The sequence below is a fragment of the Spinacia oleracea genome, chromosome 1, assembly GCF_020520425.1.
Source record: "Spinacia oleracea cultivar Varoflay chromosome 1, BTI_SOV_V1, whole genome shotgun sequence".
In the NCBI taxonomy this organism is placed as follows: domain Eukaryota; kingdom Viridiplantae; phylum Streptophyta; class Magnoliopsida; order Caryophyllales; family Amaranthaceae; genus Spinacia; species Spinacia oleracea.
Genome location: NC_079487.1, coordinates 69,295,869 through 69,311,247, shown reverse-complemented (window position 1 = coordinate 69,311,247; position 15,379 = coordinate 69,295,869). Strand labels below are relative to the sequence as shown.

Here is a 15,379-nt window from a genome sequence, read left to right as displayed (position 1 = left end):
AAATTAAAAAGAGGCAGAAGTAGTAAGTTGTCCTATCGCACAACACGTCACCCACCTCTTATACAACTAGCATAATGCACGTGTTGATAATGGCCATGTAATTTAAGAAGTGTGAGGTGGTTTTACAAGAAATTATTGAATTTTTATCCCATTTTACATTAAGTTGGTTGATATGAGCCTAGTTAGAAAAGTAAATAATTTGTCTTTTTTTTTTTTTTTTGACAGCAGCTTAGAGAAAAAACAAATTAAACGTTATTAGAAAAGCTAATAAGGGATCGGAGTTAAATTTAGGTGAAAGTTATTCTAAGAACATGTTCACTTCAATTTTTTAAAAATACTAGTCAGAAGCACGTGTTGCACATGTTGGATCGATGTACATATATAAATTTTACTACTCGTATTAATTGAGTTGTTTTCTATAACATAAAAAATATTGTTATAATGCAATTAGGCAACATGCTTGTATGAAATTTCTAGATTTGTCATTGCATGTATAGTAACATATGTCTAAATAATCAAGATTACATGTTGATTTAAATTTGATAATTAGGCAACATGCTTGAAATAAAGCCTAATCATCTTAAGAACTTCCTACATTACACTGATACTTAATTAATTACAACGTCATGAACTTTTTTGGATGAACTCTTATGTAACACGATGTACACTACTACGATATCTACGAATCTATCGTATTAAACTTGATCCATGATTAACACTTCACAACCATAAAATGAAATCTAACTAAAAAGAGATTGTTTTCAACAACAACAAAAAAAAAAAAAAAACAGAACAACTAAAATGAGATCGTAATAAACAAAAGAATGAATGGGGAAAATGGTAAGGAAAGTTAAGCAAAATATTGCAACTCGTCCGACTTTTTTATATAGGTAATGATAAGTAATATTAATTTAAAAAATCATTTCATTCGGTTAAAACTATTGAGATTTAGTCAAAATCAGATGAAGTGAGTAATCTACTATTGATAACTATAATTATCAATTCAATTTTTTTTAATAGGTAAGAATAAGAATAAGGTCTTTACTGAATCATTATCTATCTTAGGTTATATACATATCTTAATTATGTAGATTAACGCTTAAGTCACTCCTAAATATAACATAGACACGCAACTGATGAGGCTCAACCTCGTAACTTCTAGACCACAAAGTGATGTACTTGTGTTGGTTATTATCAATCTAAATTATCTCATCGATAAACAATATACGTATACGCGTTGGTTATAAATAAATTCAATTTGCAAAAAGTTTTATCAGGCTAGATTCAAGTTTTTTCATGCATGTTACAATACGATATTAATTATTAAGCTTGTTTTTTTTGTTACTTATTAGGTAAATTGAGAAAGTGATGGATACCTCAATTGGTTAGAGCTTTCATCCCGAATCCAGGTGATCCGGTGATCGATTTTATCCCCACCCTTGTGGCTCATACGCATCAAAAAATATTAGGGTAAATAGAGTTTTACCACCTAAAATAGTTTACAAATTATTGTATTTTGTACCAACTAAAAAAATAAATACGCCCTCTGTTCTCGAATATTAGTCCCTTTTGGAATCTAGACACTATTCACAATTGAAGAGAATCTTCTAATATCTTTCCAATACGTACTTCAAAATATATTCATGTGAGATCTTATTTTGTTCGTCTTAATGTGTATTTTAATAATATCAATATTTTATATTTTTCTAACATACGTATTTGCAGATATTTACGTTTAAATATTGAGTTGAAACGAGTTGAAAAGTCAAAACAAGACTAATATTTTTTACCACCTAAAATAAAATAAAATTTACCACCTAAAATAAAATAAAAATTATTTTTTACCACCTCTTAACGGCAAGATAAACATAAATGTTACGTGGGGACTTTTTTTTGACGCAAATCAAACATAAATCATACATAAAGAAAATTGATTATCCTTTTCAAAAATGGGGAAAAAAAAAAATTGCCTCTATCAAATTGACATATTACCAAAATATGTGAATTAATGAGAAGCAAAAGTAACTTTTAGAAAATCTTGTCGCCTAATCGTGTGAGAAGAAAATGAATAAAAAATATAGCCGTTGAAATGAGGCTCATATAACGTTTCCATCCATCTTGCCGCCTTGCCGGTAAGAGGTAGTAAAAAAATAAATTATTTTATGTTTTAGGTGGTAAAATAAAATTTCTATTTTTAGGTAGTAAAACACAATTTGTCAATTTTTTAGGTGGTAAAATTCATTTTTTACTAGCTATTAACTATTACTACCTCTATTTCATAAAGATCGTTACAGTTACTATTTGCACAAATATTAAGATAAAAGTAGAAAAATTGGTTGAATATAATAAAATATGGATAAAGTAAGAGAAATGTGTAAAAAGGTGGGTGATTGTGAATGTAAGAAAAAAATGAATGAAGTAAGAGAAAGTGAGTGAAAAATTATAAATATTGTGAGGTAAGAAGGATAAGGTAATAAATTTTCATGTCAAAAAATAGAATAAAACAAAACGTAAAGAACATCATAAAACTGACTAAAATAGAAAGTGTAAAGATCATTTTGAAATAGGGTAGTAAGTTTTATATTTTCAACAGAGGCCTACCTGAACCACTCTTCATGAAACCTAGATCCAGTCAAAAATTCAACCTCCTCCCACTCTAACAAAAACGAGGAAGTAAAAGTCACATGCTGTGATGTATATACAAAAACACAACACAACCAGAAGACAAAATAGATAAAGGTCAAAAACTTTTTGTTGTGGTACAAAAAATTAAATCAATGGTATATTTTTTTTAAAATGGGATTTTTTTAAAGAAATAATACTTTTTTAAAAGAAATGGTATTATAAAAAAGAAAAATGGTATAAAAAAAAGAACAAATTATATATAAATAAGAAAAATGGTACATAAAAAATAAAAAAAATAGTATACACATAACCCTGTTATTTATGACGCTCGTACCTCTGTGATGTATTTGAAATACATCTCAAATACATCATAGCATGCCACTGCACCAACCACAACAAAAACTCGCAAGGGTTGATTTGTGGAAGTAAAAACTCAAATCTGTTATGTTTTTGTAAAAACATAACATCAAAAAACATCAATGAAATGGTACATGTTTTAATCTAAATGGTACATGTTTTAATTGAAATGGTACTCTGTTTAACGAAATGGTACTCTTTTTTAAATGAATGATACTCTTTTATAAATAAATGGTACATGTTTGGCGTTGTGATGTGTTTGCTCACACATCACAGCATGCCGCCTCGCGAACCTTGATTGATTTACCAGCGACTCTGTGCGAGGTTTCGGTCTACTAGAGTGTTATGGTTGTATACTTGTATATATAAAAATAAAAAAAAATAGACGCGCTCATAAAGACATGGAGACCACTTGTAGAGTTGTAGTAATAACTAATAAGATCAAGTTGATTGAATACCCCGGAAAAAATATCTTCCAGTTGTTCATTGGTCAGATTAAAATCAACGTACGTATGAGCATGAATCACACTTTTTTGTCCTGAAAAATAAAAGAAGTAAAGAGGATGCTGAGTACTTGGCTATGTAGAATCTTTGGAGAAATGAATCAAATGATAACATGAGCTGTGAATCTAGCTTATCAATATTGCTTTCACCCTGTCGCATAACATTCATTCTCAACCCATGTCCATCTTCTGATTTGGACCCTGTTTGGTTAGGAGCTGTTAGCTGATAGCTGATAGCTGGTTTGACTAGCTGTTAGCGGTTAACTGTTTAAATTAGCTGATTTGACTAACTGGTTGCATTAGTTGTTTGTGTAAAAGTGTTTGGTAAATTAGCTGTTTAATATGTAAAATGACCATTAAGGACATTGATATACTTTGTTTCTTATTAATATTAGACAAATATGTAATTGTGTTAATTTTTTTCTCTTTATATTTTTCTATTAAACATTGACTAAATAACATAAATTTATTTTTTTAAAAAATTATTCTTAATTAAATTTTTTAATAATATATATTTTTCAAATAGAGAAATATTACTAATGAAATTCTAAGCATGATTGTAATATACTTCAATTGCTTCAAAGTACTAATATAATTTATTTTTTTACAACAAAAAACGAATCTAGTAAATAGGGTGAAATGAAAAAGAAATTGTGAGTAATGTTTTTAGGAGACAAATATGTAGGGTACCAAGGTTGATAGTAGTTGTAATTATAGAAATAGTAGGAAAAAATAGTCATTTTCATCAACTTTCTCAAACCTCTAATTGCAAAAAGCTCCTATATTGAGCTTTTTCAAAATTAGCTTTTTCACCCCAAAACTTTCTTACAATCCTCTCCTAACCAAACACTCCCAATTAGCTTTTTCTAAAGGTCAAACCTCTAATTCACCCCAAAAAGCTCTTTTTCCCTCAAACCTCTCCTAACCAAACCGTATTAATTACCTTTGAAAATTTGGACAAAACAAAACCGATGAAAGTAGTTTGGTTTCCTAATAGACTCCACTGTGCCAAGTCGAACCAACGTCGATGGAAAATTTGACTACATATATTTTGACGGAGATCCCATAAAATAAATTGGTGATAAATAGAGTAATTCACCTATCTTATACTTTCTCCGTTCATTTTTACTCGCAACGTTTGTCACTTTCACGCATGGCAATGCACAACTTTGATCATTAATATCTTTACTTCTATTTAAGCAAAAATTATAAAAGTTAATATTTTGAAAATACACATTAAGACGAATTTAACAAGATCACACATGACTATGTTTTATCTTACGTATAATATGGGAATAGTGTAGAAATCACAAACGTTGCGAGTATTAAAAATCGGAGGAAGTATGTTATTCATTATCACTCTACTTCTTCAATGTGGGACAAACCGTTCTAACGCTCATGTGGTTTAAACTCTTAACATTTCCGGTGATTTTTTTTTTTTTATAAAAATAGTTTGTAGCAGTGGTCCAACTATAAACACTTTTAAAAAAATGTACGTGAAAACTTTAACATACATAGTGAGGTCTTATTCTTTTCACCATAACTTTGTTGGACTTGTTGTATACATTTTAAAACTTACCCTTTGCAAGGGTATGGCCAAAGACCCTAAAATAACAAAGGGTCAATGGTTAAGTCAAACCCAATTAAGGAACAAGTCCAAGAGCAAGACTAAAGTGGCCAACAAGGACAAGCCCAGTGGGAAAGCGAAGTCCATAAGAAGCGAACGTCAGCGCCAGTTACAGAGGGATTAAGATTTCCGAAAGGATCAAAGCTGACGTGGCCACAATCGTTCAACCTCTCTCTCTCTTCCGTTCAAGCGGTTATGAGATTAAACTCCCACTCTTCTGCCAACCATCACTTAACTGTTCTCATCAAGGGTATATACATTCAGAAACAACAATCAAGAGACATCAACAACACATAAAAAAACATTTCTTAATTTCTTACCTTTCCATAGCTTTTAACCCTAGTGCTTAGTGTGAGGGGGTCGAAAAAGCACGAGGCTAATGCGTGACCTCGTCCCTCGTGGGTGTGACGCTTCTTTTTGTCAAATCAAGTGTAATTGGATTTCCTATGAGTTTACACCCAATTGACTATTAATATAGGAGTCGCCATTCAGTTTTTAACGACAATGAGAAAAACTGACAAAACCCGGTTACCGTGACATAAAGGGAGTGCAATTATGTTTGACCACGACGGCCGTAGGTTCCCTTGTGATCCCTGGTGTGGGGATCGCTCAACGTACACCCGCAGGGTAGAGATTGAGGGTTCGGGGGACTGTAACTACCGAGAGGAGTACTCGCTTTTCGATAACTCCAGAGGCAGGATATCCTTACTAGCTCAGCATAAATAATTGAAGGGACATGCGTTAACTATTAAACTAATCTGAGTTGATTTTAACAATATGCAACACATAATACTAGATCGATCGCGATTACCTGATTTAGATTGTTTTAAGGGACCTAGCATGATAGTTCAATTTCCCAAAATATTATCTTTATTAGGCGTGATAGAACAATCAGATTTAATAGTTTAACAATTTATAAAAGGGCGAGGAAAGCAATTAAATCATGCGAAGGGACACATTACGACACACCCTTGAGAGGTGCGCCACGGTTCTCAGAAAACTAACCACTTTGGCTTTGCTATTTCTCCTTTTATTTAACGAATCTCAAGTTTCCAGGCTTAATTCTTCAGCTACAAGGGACAGGATACGTTCTGTTCGATTTTTGGATCGATTGCGACAGAACGCGTGATCAATTTCGCAGCGTGAGGCTTAGGTTTAGGGGTTGGAGTCAATACTCAGAATATGAATTGTGTGTGTTTCACGTCGAATTTGGGGCTGTATTTATAGAGAAGAGTTCGTGGAAAGATAGAATTTTGGAGCTCTAATCCACGAAGAATTAGGAAAGAACACGTACCCAGGTACTTTCAGCGCCCAGGGCTGGGCGCCGAAGATTTCGGCGCTGATACACTCATATTTTATATAGTTTTTACCCCCGTCCCGTATGCACTTTTCATCTCATTTGAGCTCTTCGGAGCCTATTTTAGTGCTAATGTGTGTTGTGTAGTGTCTGTTAGTTGCAGTGTTGTTTTTGATGATAATTGATCTTTGGAAGCCTGTTTCTTATCACTCTTGGATGACTACACGGATCCCGGAGCATTGCGGGATGATCTAGATAGCTTCAAAGGGGCCGCGAGCGTCAAACTTGGCCCAAAGGAGTTGGGCCTAGGCCTCAAGTTCAAACTCAAGGCAATTGCGTCAAATTGAGCTCAAAACCTGTGGCCCCGGTTTTCTGAAACCGGCAGGTTTTGAGAATTGAAGGAAATCTATCTTAAGTGCAAAACCGGCAGGTTTGGAGAAATCTGTGGCCCCGGTTTTCGCTACCTGATACCTTTGGAACGCCTGACTGGGCCGAAAACCGGCCCGTTTCTGGAAACCGGGGTGCCCGGTTTTCGGTCCCATTGCGTCTTCTTTTGCTTAGTTACTCCGTAGGATTAAGGGGAGGCTTATATATATATTTAGTGTTTTTAGTACGTGGCGCCCCCTCTGAATTTCGTATTATGATTCCTTAGTTTAAACTTCAATTTTTATTTTCCAATTACTCAGCTTTTAATTAATTAAAGTTTCAAACTTTCAGTTAATCCTTCGTTCTTCGTTTTAGGTATTACTTTGTGTTCTTATTCTTTTATTCAATTTCAATTATGCTTTCAATTAATATGTTCGCTTTGTTTATTGGTATTATGTGTGAGTAGTTACTTTTCTAGGGTTTAGGGGATCCATGAATGCATGGTTGGGATTATATGTGGACTTGATTATTGATTGATTGATTATAATTTCTATAGCTTATATTGTTGCTCATCAATTCTGTTCGGCCGGACTATTTTGATTTGAGTTTTATTAACCTTAGATTATGCGCCGAGAGGTATAAATCTGATGTTTTTGGTCTGTGGCTATTAGATAGGAATTATTTCTAGTACGTAGCGAGAGCCCGCTAGTTGTTCTATCCTAAGGAATTCATAAGATTCGAGAGATGCATGTTTTCCTAATTATGATTGTTAATTGATTGTTATTGTCCGTTGTCCAATCCCGGTCTGCATTTATGGTGAACCGTTGCCCTAGATTCCTTTAATATTGTTATTTTCCGATTTAATTATTTGCTTTAGTTTAATATACAAACCAATCCAATTCTTGTTACCAGTAGTCTAGATTAGTCTTTTAATAGTAGAAAGAACACTGTTTCCTTGTGGATACGATCCCTGCTTCCCTTGCTATATTTTTTAGTTGGTGAACGTTAGGTTTATCTTTGATAGGAGTGCGATTTAGCCTGTCAAATTTTGGCGCCGTTGCCGGGGAAACGGTTTTATTTTCTGTTATTAATTGTTTTTCTAGATTATTGTTTGTTACTTCTCAAGGGACTCCCGTTCCTTGAGACCGGATCTCACGACTGTTTTCTAGTTTTTGCTTGTTTATGCCCAGGACTGTCCATACCAGCGATCTGATTTCGTTCGATCCTGAACCTGAACGGACCTTTCGTAGACGGCGTAGATTCGTTAAACAGTTGAGAGACTATTCTGACTCTGGATCCGACTATCTGATTAACAATCTATTCCATACAGATTCAGAGATGGGTGACCAAGCACCACCACCGCCACCCCCACTTGTGCCAAGGCTTACAGACTACTCTAAACCAAGTCTGTCTATGCTCCCCAAGGCAATCATGCCTTCCATTGCGGTCGAGAATTTCAAGATTGAACCCCAGCTGATAAACATGATCGAGAGACACCAATTCGGTGGGGAAAAGGGTGAAGATCCTAATCTCCATATTCAGTCTTTCATTCAGTATTGTGCCACCATTAAGCAGAAGAATTTAACACCGGAACAGACTATGGAGATACTCTTTCCATTTTCATTGAGTGGGAAGGCAAAGCTATGGATTAACAGTCTCAACCGCGCAGTTATGAAAATCACCGATTGAAATTCCTTGGCCCTTGCGTTCTATGTTAAATATTTCCCACCTGAGAAGACAGCCCGTCTAAGGGGACAGATATTAGGTATCTCTCAACAAGCAGATGAGAGTTTGTTCGAGGTTTGGGAAAGATTCAAGGACTTGCAAAGAGAGTGCCCACACCATGGTTTGGAGGATTGGTTCCTGGTTCAGCAGTTCTATAATGGTCTGGGTAATGAGTCTAGGTGTCTTTTGGATTCAGCTGCCAGTGGAAGATTTATGCAACTGGAGGTGCCTAGAGCTTTAGAGGTGATTGAGGAGATGGCCATCCATAGTGCCCAATATGGGAATCCTAGAGGTTTTGCCGATCGTGGTGTTAAGCATGAGATGAACTCTATTGAACAACTTACTGCTCAGCTAACTGCCCTACATCACAAGCTGGATAATATGCAAAACGCATCTTCCCAAGCCACCCAACAAGCTAGTGTCGCCGCAATGAGTGCTCAGTTGGCCAATGTCTGTAATAGTTGTGGGATGCAAGGTCATTATGCACCGGAATGTAGGAGCCCTATTGAACAATGCAATGCATTCCAGGCCTACAAGCAGAACAATCCGTACTCCAACTCATACAATGAGGGGTATAAAAACAACCCCCTATTATCATATAGGAGTACCAATGTTCAGAACCCCCACCAGATTCAACACCCTCCACCACCACAACAACCCTACCAACCGCGGAGTAACTACAATCCACAGCCTAGTGGACCACCTGGTTTTCCTCCTCAATCTCAACCCACACAACCTGATCCCATGCTCGTAGAGATGAGGAATATGATGTTGGAATTGCAGAGATCTCTGAGCGAAAAGGATGCCAAAATCGATGCCCTCACTGCTCATAACAAGGTCATGGATAAACAGTTGGCACAAATGGCTACTGCTCTTGCAGAGAGACCCAAAGGTCAACTCCCTTCACAGCCTGTGACCAGAGAGTCTGTAAATGCTGTCACTTTGCGGAGTGGATACGAGTATGATGGGCCACCTATGACTATAGAGGAAGGGGTTGAAGTATCTGTTAGTGGTGCTGTGCCAAGAGAAAGTGAGAAGGTGGTCAAGGATAAGGAAGCTGACACAGGGGTTGAGAAGAAAGTTGAGATACAAGTTCCACCTATCAAACTTCCCTTCCCTCATCGTCAGCTAAAGAATAAGCTAGACAAGCAGTTTGGTAAGTTCTTAGAAGTGGTAAAGAATCTGCAGGTAACGGTCCCATTCACTGAATTAATTACTCAAGTACCTGCATATGCTAAATACATGAAAGACATCTTGACTAGGAAGAGAGCATTTAGTGAGGTGGAGACTGTTGCATTTACTGAAGAGTGCAGTGCCTTACTACAAAATAAGTCTCCACCCAAGTTGAAGGACCCCGGGAGTTTCTCTATCCCGTGTAATATTGGCAACCTTTTTATTGACAAAGCCTTATGTGATTTAGGTGCCAGTGTTAGTGTCATGCCCCTGTCTGTATGTACTAAGTTGAACATGGGTGATTTAAAAGTTACCAACATAACTCTGCAAATGGCTGATAGATCTGTGAAATACCCCCTAGGTGTTTTAGAAGATGTGCCTGTTAGAGTAGGTAAATTTTTTATTCCTGTTGATTTTGTTGTTTTAGACATGGAAGAGGATAGACAAATTCCTATTATTTTAGGTCGACCCTTCCTACACACTGCGGGGGCAATTATTGATGTCAAGAATGGCAAACTGACTTTAAATGTGGGGGATGACAAAGTCACTTTCAATTTAACCCAAGTTGCTAGAAGCCCGATGGTAGAAGAGTCATATTTTGGGGTCAATGTTTCTGATGATTATTTTAATACTGAATTGACTCATACTAACTCTAATAACTCCTCGGAGAAAGCGCATGTTTCAAATTGTTTTGCAGGTGGAGGTGACCGCAGTGTGAACCCCTTAACACGGGTTCGAAAGAAGGCATGGGTTGATGATGCTGCGACCCAAAAGGCCGAAAGTTCTGTAAACGGTGGGCACCGTATTCATGATCGGGGTCGTGGTCTGTCACTCCCCGCACCACATAGCTCATCCAAGGCAATCGATGTGACACCAGATGGCACCATCTTTGGTGCCCCCATTCGATGAGCTGTCGTGGCTCTCATCCATTTCCTGTCGATTGTCTGCGCATAAACGGAGATTGTGTAATGGGGACATTGCATCAATCTAATAGGGGATGAGCATTTCATTATCCATTTATTTCTTTCCGTAGTATACTTTTTGATTTCATTTTTTCGTGTGTTTTTAGTTTAGATTTCATAGCTTTAGAGAGGTGAGGAGAGTGGAATTTTACCACTTGGTCGTTTGAGTAATGTACAGGTTTTTATACCAAGTGTGAGCAACTTGAAGGATTATGGGCGTTTTATAAGGCGAAGAAAACCGGCCGGTTCGTGGAAACCTGCCGGTTACGAACTTAGCATCAAATTCATGCCTTGGAAATTTTTTGAGTTATTTGGTCGTATGGGAAATTTTTTAGCGAAAACCGGCCGGTTTCATAAAAACCTGCCGGTTCCGTAAGCACAACAAGAATTCAGCGCCCAAGGGGATATTTGAAGGAAAAGAAGGGAAAAAGAGCGAAAACCGGGGTGGCAGGTTCCCAGAAACCTGCCGGTTTCGCAAGGAACAGGAGACAAGTGCAAGGCCGAAAACCGGCAGGTTTGTGGAAACCTGGCCGGCCGATTTTCGGAATTATATGCCAAGCCAAAGCAGAGAAGTTGCGAAAACCTGGGGGCCAGGTTTGGGGAAACCGGCCGGTTTCGCGCATGTCAGGGAGCCTTTAATTTCACGAAAACCGGCAGGTTTGGGGAAACCGGCCGGTTTTCGGGAAAAATGCCTAAACAGAATAGCCAGCAGCAGCAGTTTCCACGGGCATTCAACTCACATTTCATCTTCTTCCTCAATTTTTTCCCCAAAACTCCATTAAACCTCAAAACCCTAACTCTTCAAATCCTCATACCACCTTCATTACTCCACCAAATTACATGTTTCTTACATCAAAATCATGCATCCTCATCCTTCCCTCTTTCATCTCTTAGTATCAATTCCTTGTTTTTCATTCAGATTCTTGAAAAAGGGATTTCACCCAAAAAGCTTGAAAATCCATCAATGGCACCAACTAAGAGGTCAAGGGCAGAGGCAAGTACGAGTAGGGAACCTTCACCACCTCCCGAAGTGCAGCTTGAGCAAGACACAACTTACCCGGATGTGGTGTTCGAGTCCTACGATCAACAAAGTCGGTTTAAGCTACTCAAAGGTAAACCCATCCATCCCACTCGTTGGTTACATAAGGAAAGTTTGAACAAGTTAGGGATTGATAAAGAATTGAAAAAACTGTTTCAACATGCTGGCATAGGTAGAATGTATGATATTTGTGGTAGAAAAACCTATGCACGTCTCACCCTTGAATGTTTGAGTAGTTTCAATGTCGAAAAAGGGCGTGGTAGTGAAATTACGCATGTTTCTTTCCGAATGTTCAATTAGAATTACCGCATGTCTATGAGAGATTTTGCCCGAGTGTATGGTATGAATGTAGGTGGACCTAAGGAACCCCCCGCTCCCTACAATGTTTTGGAATTGTGGACCGCTTTAACAAGGGAGATAAAAGAGGATGTGCAACATCTCCATGCCACTTCCTTTCAACACCCCTTGCTTAGGGTAGGCCAACGGTTCTTCGGGTTGACTTTCTTTGGGAGATTTGAGCCTAATAATGTCCGGAGTGCTGAGTTGATGATTTTGGGAAGTTGGGTGTATAGGGGAGCCAATTCTTACAAGATCAATGTAGCCCACCACATGGCTCTACATTTTCAGGCTCTCGGGAAGCAGTCATCCATCCGTCCCATTGTGTTAGGAGGAATGATCACACACCTAGCTATGAGTGTGGCAAATTTTGTTCAGCCAGAGACTGGGCATGTTGAGGGTGGTAATGCCATGACACTTCTCTACATGGAGAGGCAAGGGTGGATTAGGCCCTTAAACCATAGTCTAGTGCCCGGAGAGATTCAATGGATGTTTAATGGGAGGCCTCTTTTCACACTACCTAATACTGCTCTCACAGCTTTTATCCCCGATCAGGCTAGCTATCTTTATGACATCGCGCTGAGAAGGTTCCTGTTCAACAACCTATACATGAGCAAGCCTATTTCAGAGATGCAGCACGGGCTGCAGGCCAGCCTGGTGAGCCCGGCCCCCTAGACCCAGAGATCATATATGCTAGATTCCGGCAACTCGAGGTTAACCAAGAAGCTCTCACTTCCCATTTCAATCAATTTCAGAGCCAATTATGGGGCCGGTTTGACCATCTTGAGAGTCACTTCGAGAGCCGGTTTGATCATTTTGAAAGCCAACTGGCGAGTCGATTTGCCCATGATGGTGGGCAAGGGAGTTCTGGTGCGGGTCCGAGTGGTGGACAGGTGGGTGGCGATGATAATGGTGATGATGATGATATTGGTGATGATTCCATACCCCTTTGAGCCAATGAGGAAATTGTCCGATTTAGCTTGGGGGGTATTTTCTTCTTGTACATACTGGTATGTTTTTTCTTCTTCTTTTCTATTATTGTTTGTGTTTATTTGCTTCTTTAGGATAATTTTTGTTTGCTTTGAATAAATAAATAAATACAAAAATACGTGTTGATCAATGAGATTTAGACAATTCATTCCCTGTGCCCCTTTGGTTCGAAATTGTATTTTGATGATTCAAGCTGATAAGACAGGTGAGCATATTGGATTGACTGTTTGATGTATGAACTACAGTTGTATTGACTCTTGTCAAAGGTCAACTTTGTCCCACTTTTCATATGTATAATGCTAGATTGTGGTTAGCTGTGAGATCTTGAGCCTTGATTTTCAAAGTGCTTAATTCCTGGTGTTGGATTGATCTGAGTTTTTGGTTTTCGACTATTAGTATGCTTAACACACTTGCACTTTGCGCATGATGAAATGCCATTCTTTAGGAAGCTTTCAGACGATCTTAGATACATCTGTTCCTGCTTTTTCTTTCCCATGTTTAGCCTTGACCGTTTTCTTCATCTAACTCCACAAAATAGCCCTTATTAGCCCCGTTGGTTACTTATCCCGAGTCTAGCTTGGGGGAGCTATCATTTATTAGTATTGGCTTATTTTGTTGAGATGGTTGGCTTTAAAGGCCTATGTTACTCAAGGTTGTGTTTCCATGTACTCGGGAAGTTAGCAAAGAAAGAGGTGTATTCATTAGTTGGCACCTAAAAGTTTGTGGTTACGGGTATTATAGTTTGTACATATCTAGCTGTTTATTTTCGTCGTTATATACAAAAAAAAAAAAAAAAAAAAAAAAGAAAAAAAAGAACAAAAATATGTCATTTATTTTGTAGTATTAGAAAAGCAAGGAAAAGGGTAGAAGTTGGTTCATACTATGAAATATATTGGTTACTTCCTCCCTTATGGTTATGTTTTGGTTATTGATGAGTTAGTTTTCGGAGATGATTTCTTTGGTATCATTGGTTGTTTTTTCTCCCCAAGTTAGACTTTATTACTCACATATCCAGAATATTCCTTACCCCTTGTTTATACCCGGCCAACGTTACAAGTCTATATAAAGACCTTTTTGATCATCGTGCAATGTGTGTATAACAATAGGTTGAAAATAGTCGTTTATCAAGGGCCAAAGAGCATATGCGCATTTCGAGTCGACTCCGGTGTAGGTTGAGTGTTTAGGAGAACCTTCAAACACACTAGTGTTGTGAGTTGGGAGGGGCTACTACTCATTCGGTAGTATGCATGCTCATAATGGGAAGGTGAGTGAACGGGCCACAATTGGTTCGTTTAGCCCGCCACATAACGAGAGGAGTGATTCACTTGGTGAGGCCCGATCTTGATTTTATACGTATGTCTTGTGAGCCTTGCTTGAGCTTTGTATCGGTTTGATGTGTGACTATGGGGATTAGAGATTTCGGTCATGATAATTGCTTGCCTTGATTTGACTCTTGTTTTATCACCAACCTTTTTGCATAGATTTTGGGGTGAGTTAATCGTTTATGTCTCATTGATGCTTTTTGCTTAGGGACAAGCAAAGGTTTTAGCTTGGGGAGTTTGATACACTCATATTTTATATAGTTTTTACCCCCGTCCCGTATGCACTTTTCATCTCATTTGAGCTCTTCGGAGCCTATTTTAGTGCTAATGTGTGTTGTGTAGTGTCTGTTAGTTGCAGTGCTGTTTTTGATGATAATTGATCTTTGGAAGCCTGTTTCTTATCACTCTTGGATGACTACACGGATCCCGGAGCATTGCGGGATGATCTAGCTAGCTTCAAAGGGGCCGCGAGCGTCAAACTTGGCCCAAAGGAGTTGGGCCTAGGCCTCAAGTTCAAACTCAAGGCAATTGCGTCAAATTGAGCTCAAAACCTATGGCCCCGGTTTTCGGAAACCGGCAGGTTTTGAGAATTGAAGGAAATTTATCTTAAGTGCGAAACCGGCAGGTTTGGAGAAACCTGTGGCCCCGGTTTTCGCTACCTGATACCTTTGGAACACCTGACTGGGCCGAAAACCGGCCCGTTTCTGGAAACCGGGGTGCCCGGTTTTCGGTCCCATTGCGTCTTCTTTTGCTTAGTTACTCCGTAGGATTAAGGGGAGGCTTATATATATATATTTAGTGTTTTTAGTACGTGGCGCCCCCTCCGAATTTCGTATTATGATTCCTTAGTTTAAAACTTCAATTTTTATTTTCCAATTACTCAGCTTTTAATTAATTAAAGATTCAAACTTTCAGTTAATCCTTCGTTCTTCGTTGTAGGTATTACTTTGTGTTCTTATTCCTTTATCCAATTTCAATTATGCTTTCAATTAATATGTTCGCTTTGTTTATTGATATTATGTGTGAGTAGTTACTTTTCTAGGGTTTAGGGGATCCA

The 15,379-nt window shown here is 37.9% G+C and overlaps 1 non-coding gene across 1 annotated transcript; it reads right to left on the bottom strand.

The window, feature by feature from the left end:
• Nucleotides 1-8,518: 8,518 nt before the first annotated feature.
• Nucleotides 8,519-8,625, bottom strand: LOC130466544 (small nucleolar RNA R71). Its single transcript, XR_008926755.1, has one exon. It is a non-coding gene; the product is annotated as a small nucleolar RNA R71 (small nucleolar RNA).
• Between the last annotated feature and the right edge of the window lie 6,754 nt (nucleotides 8,626-15,379).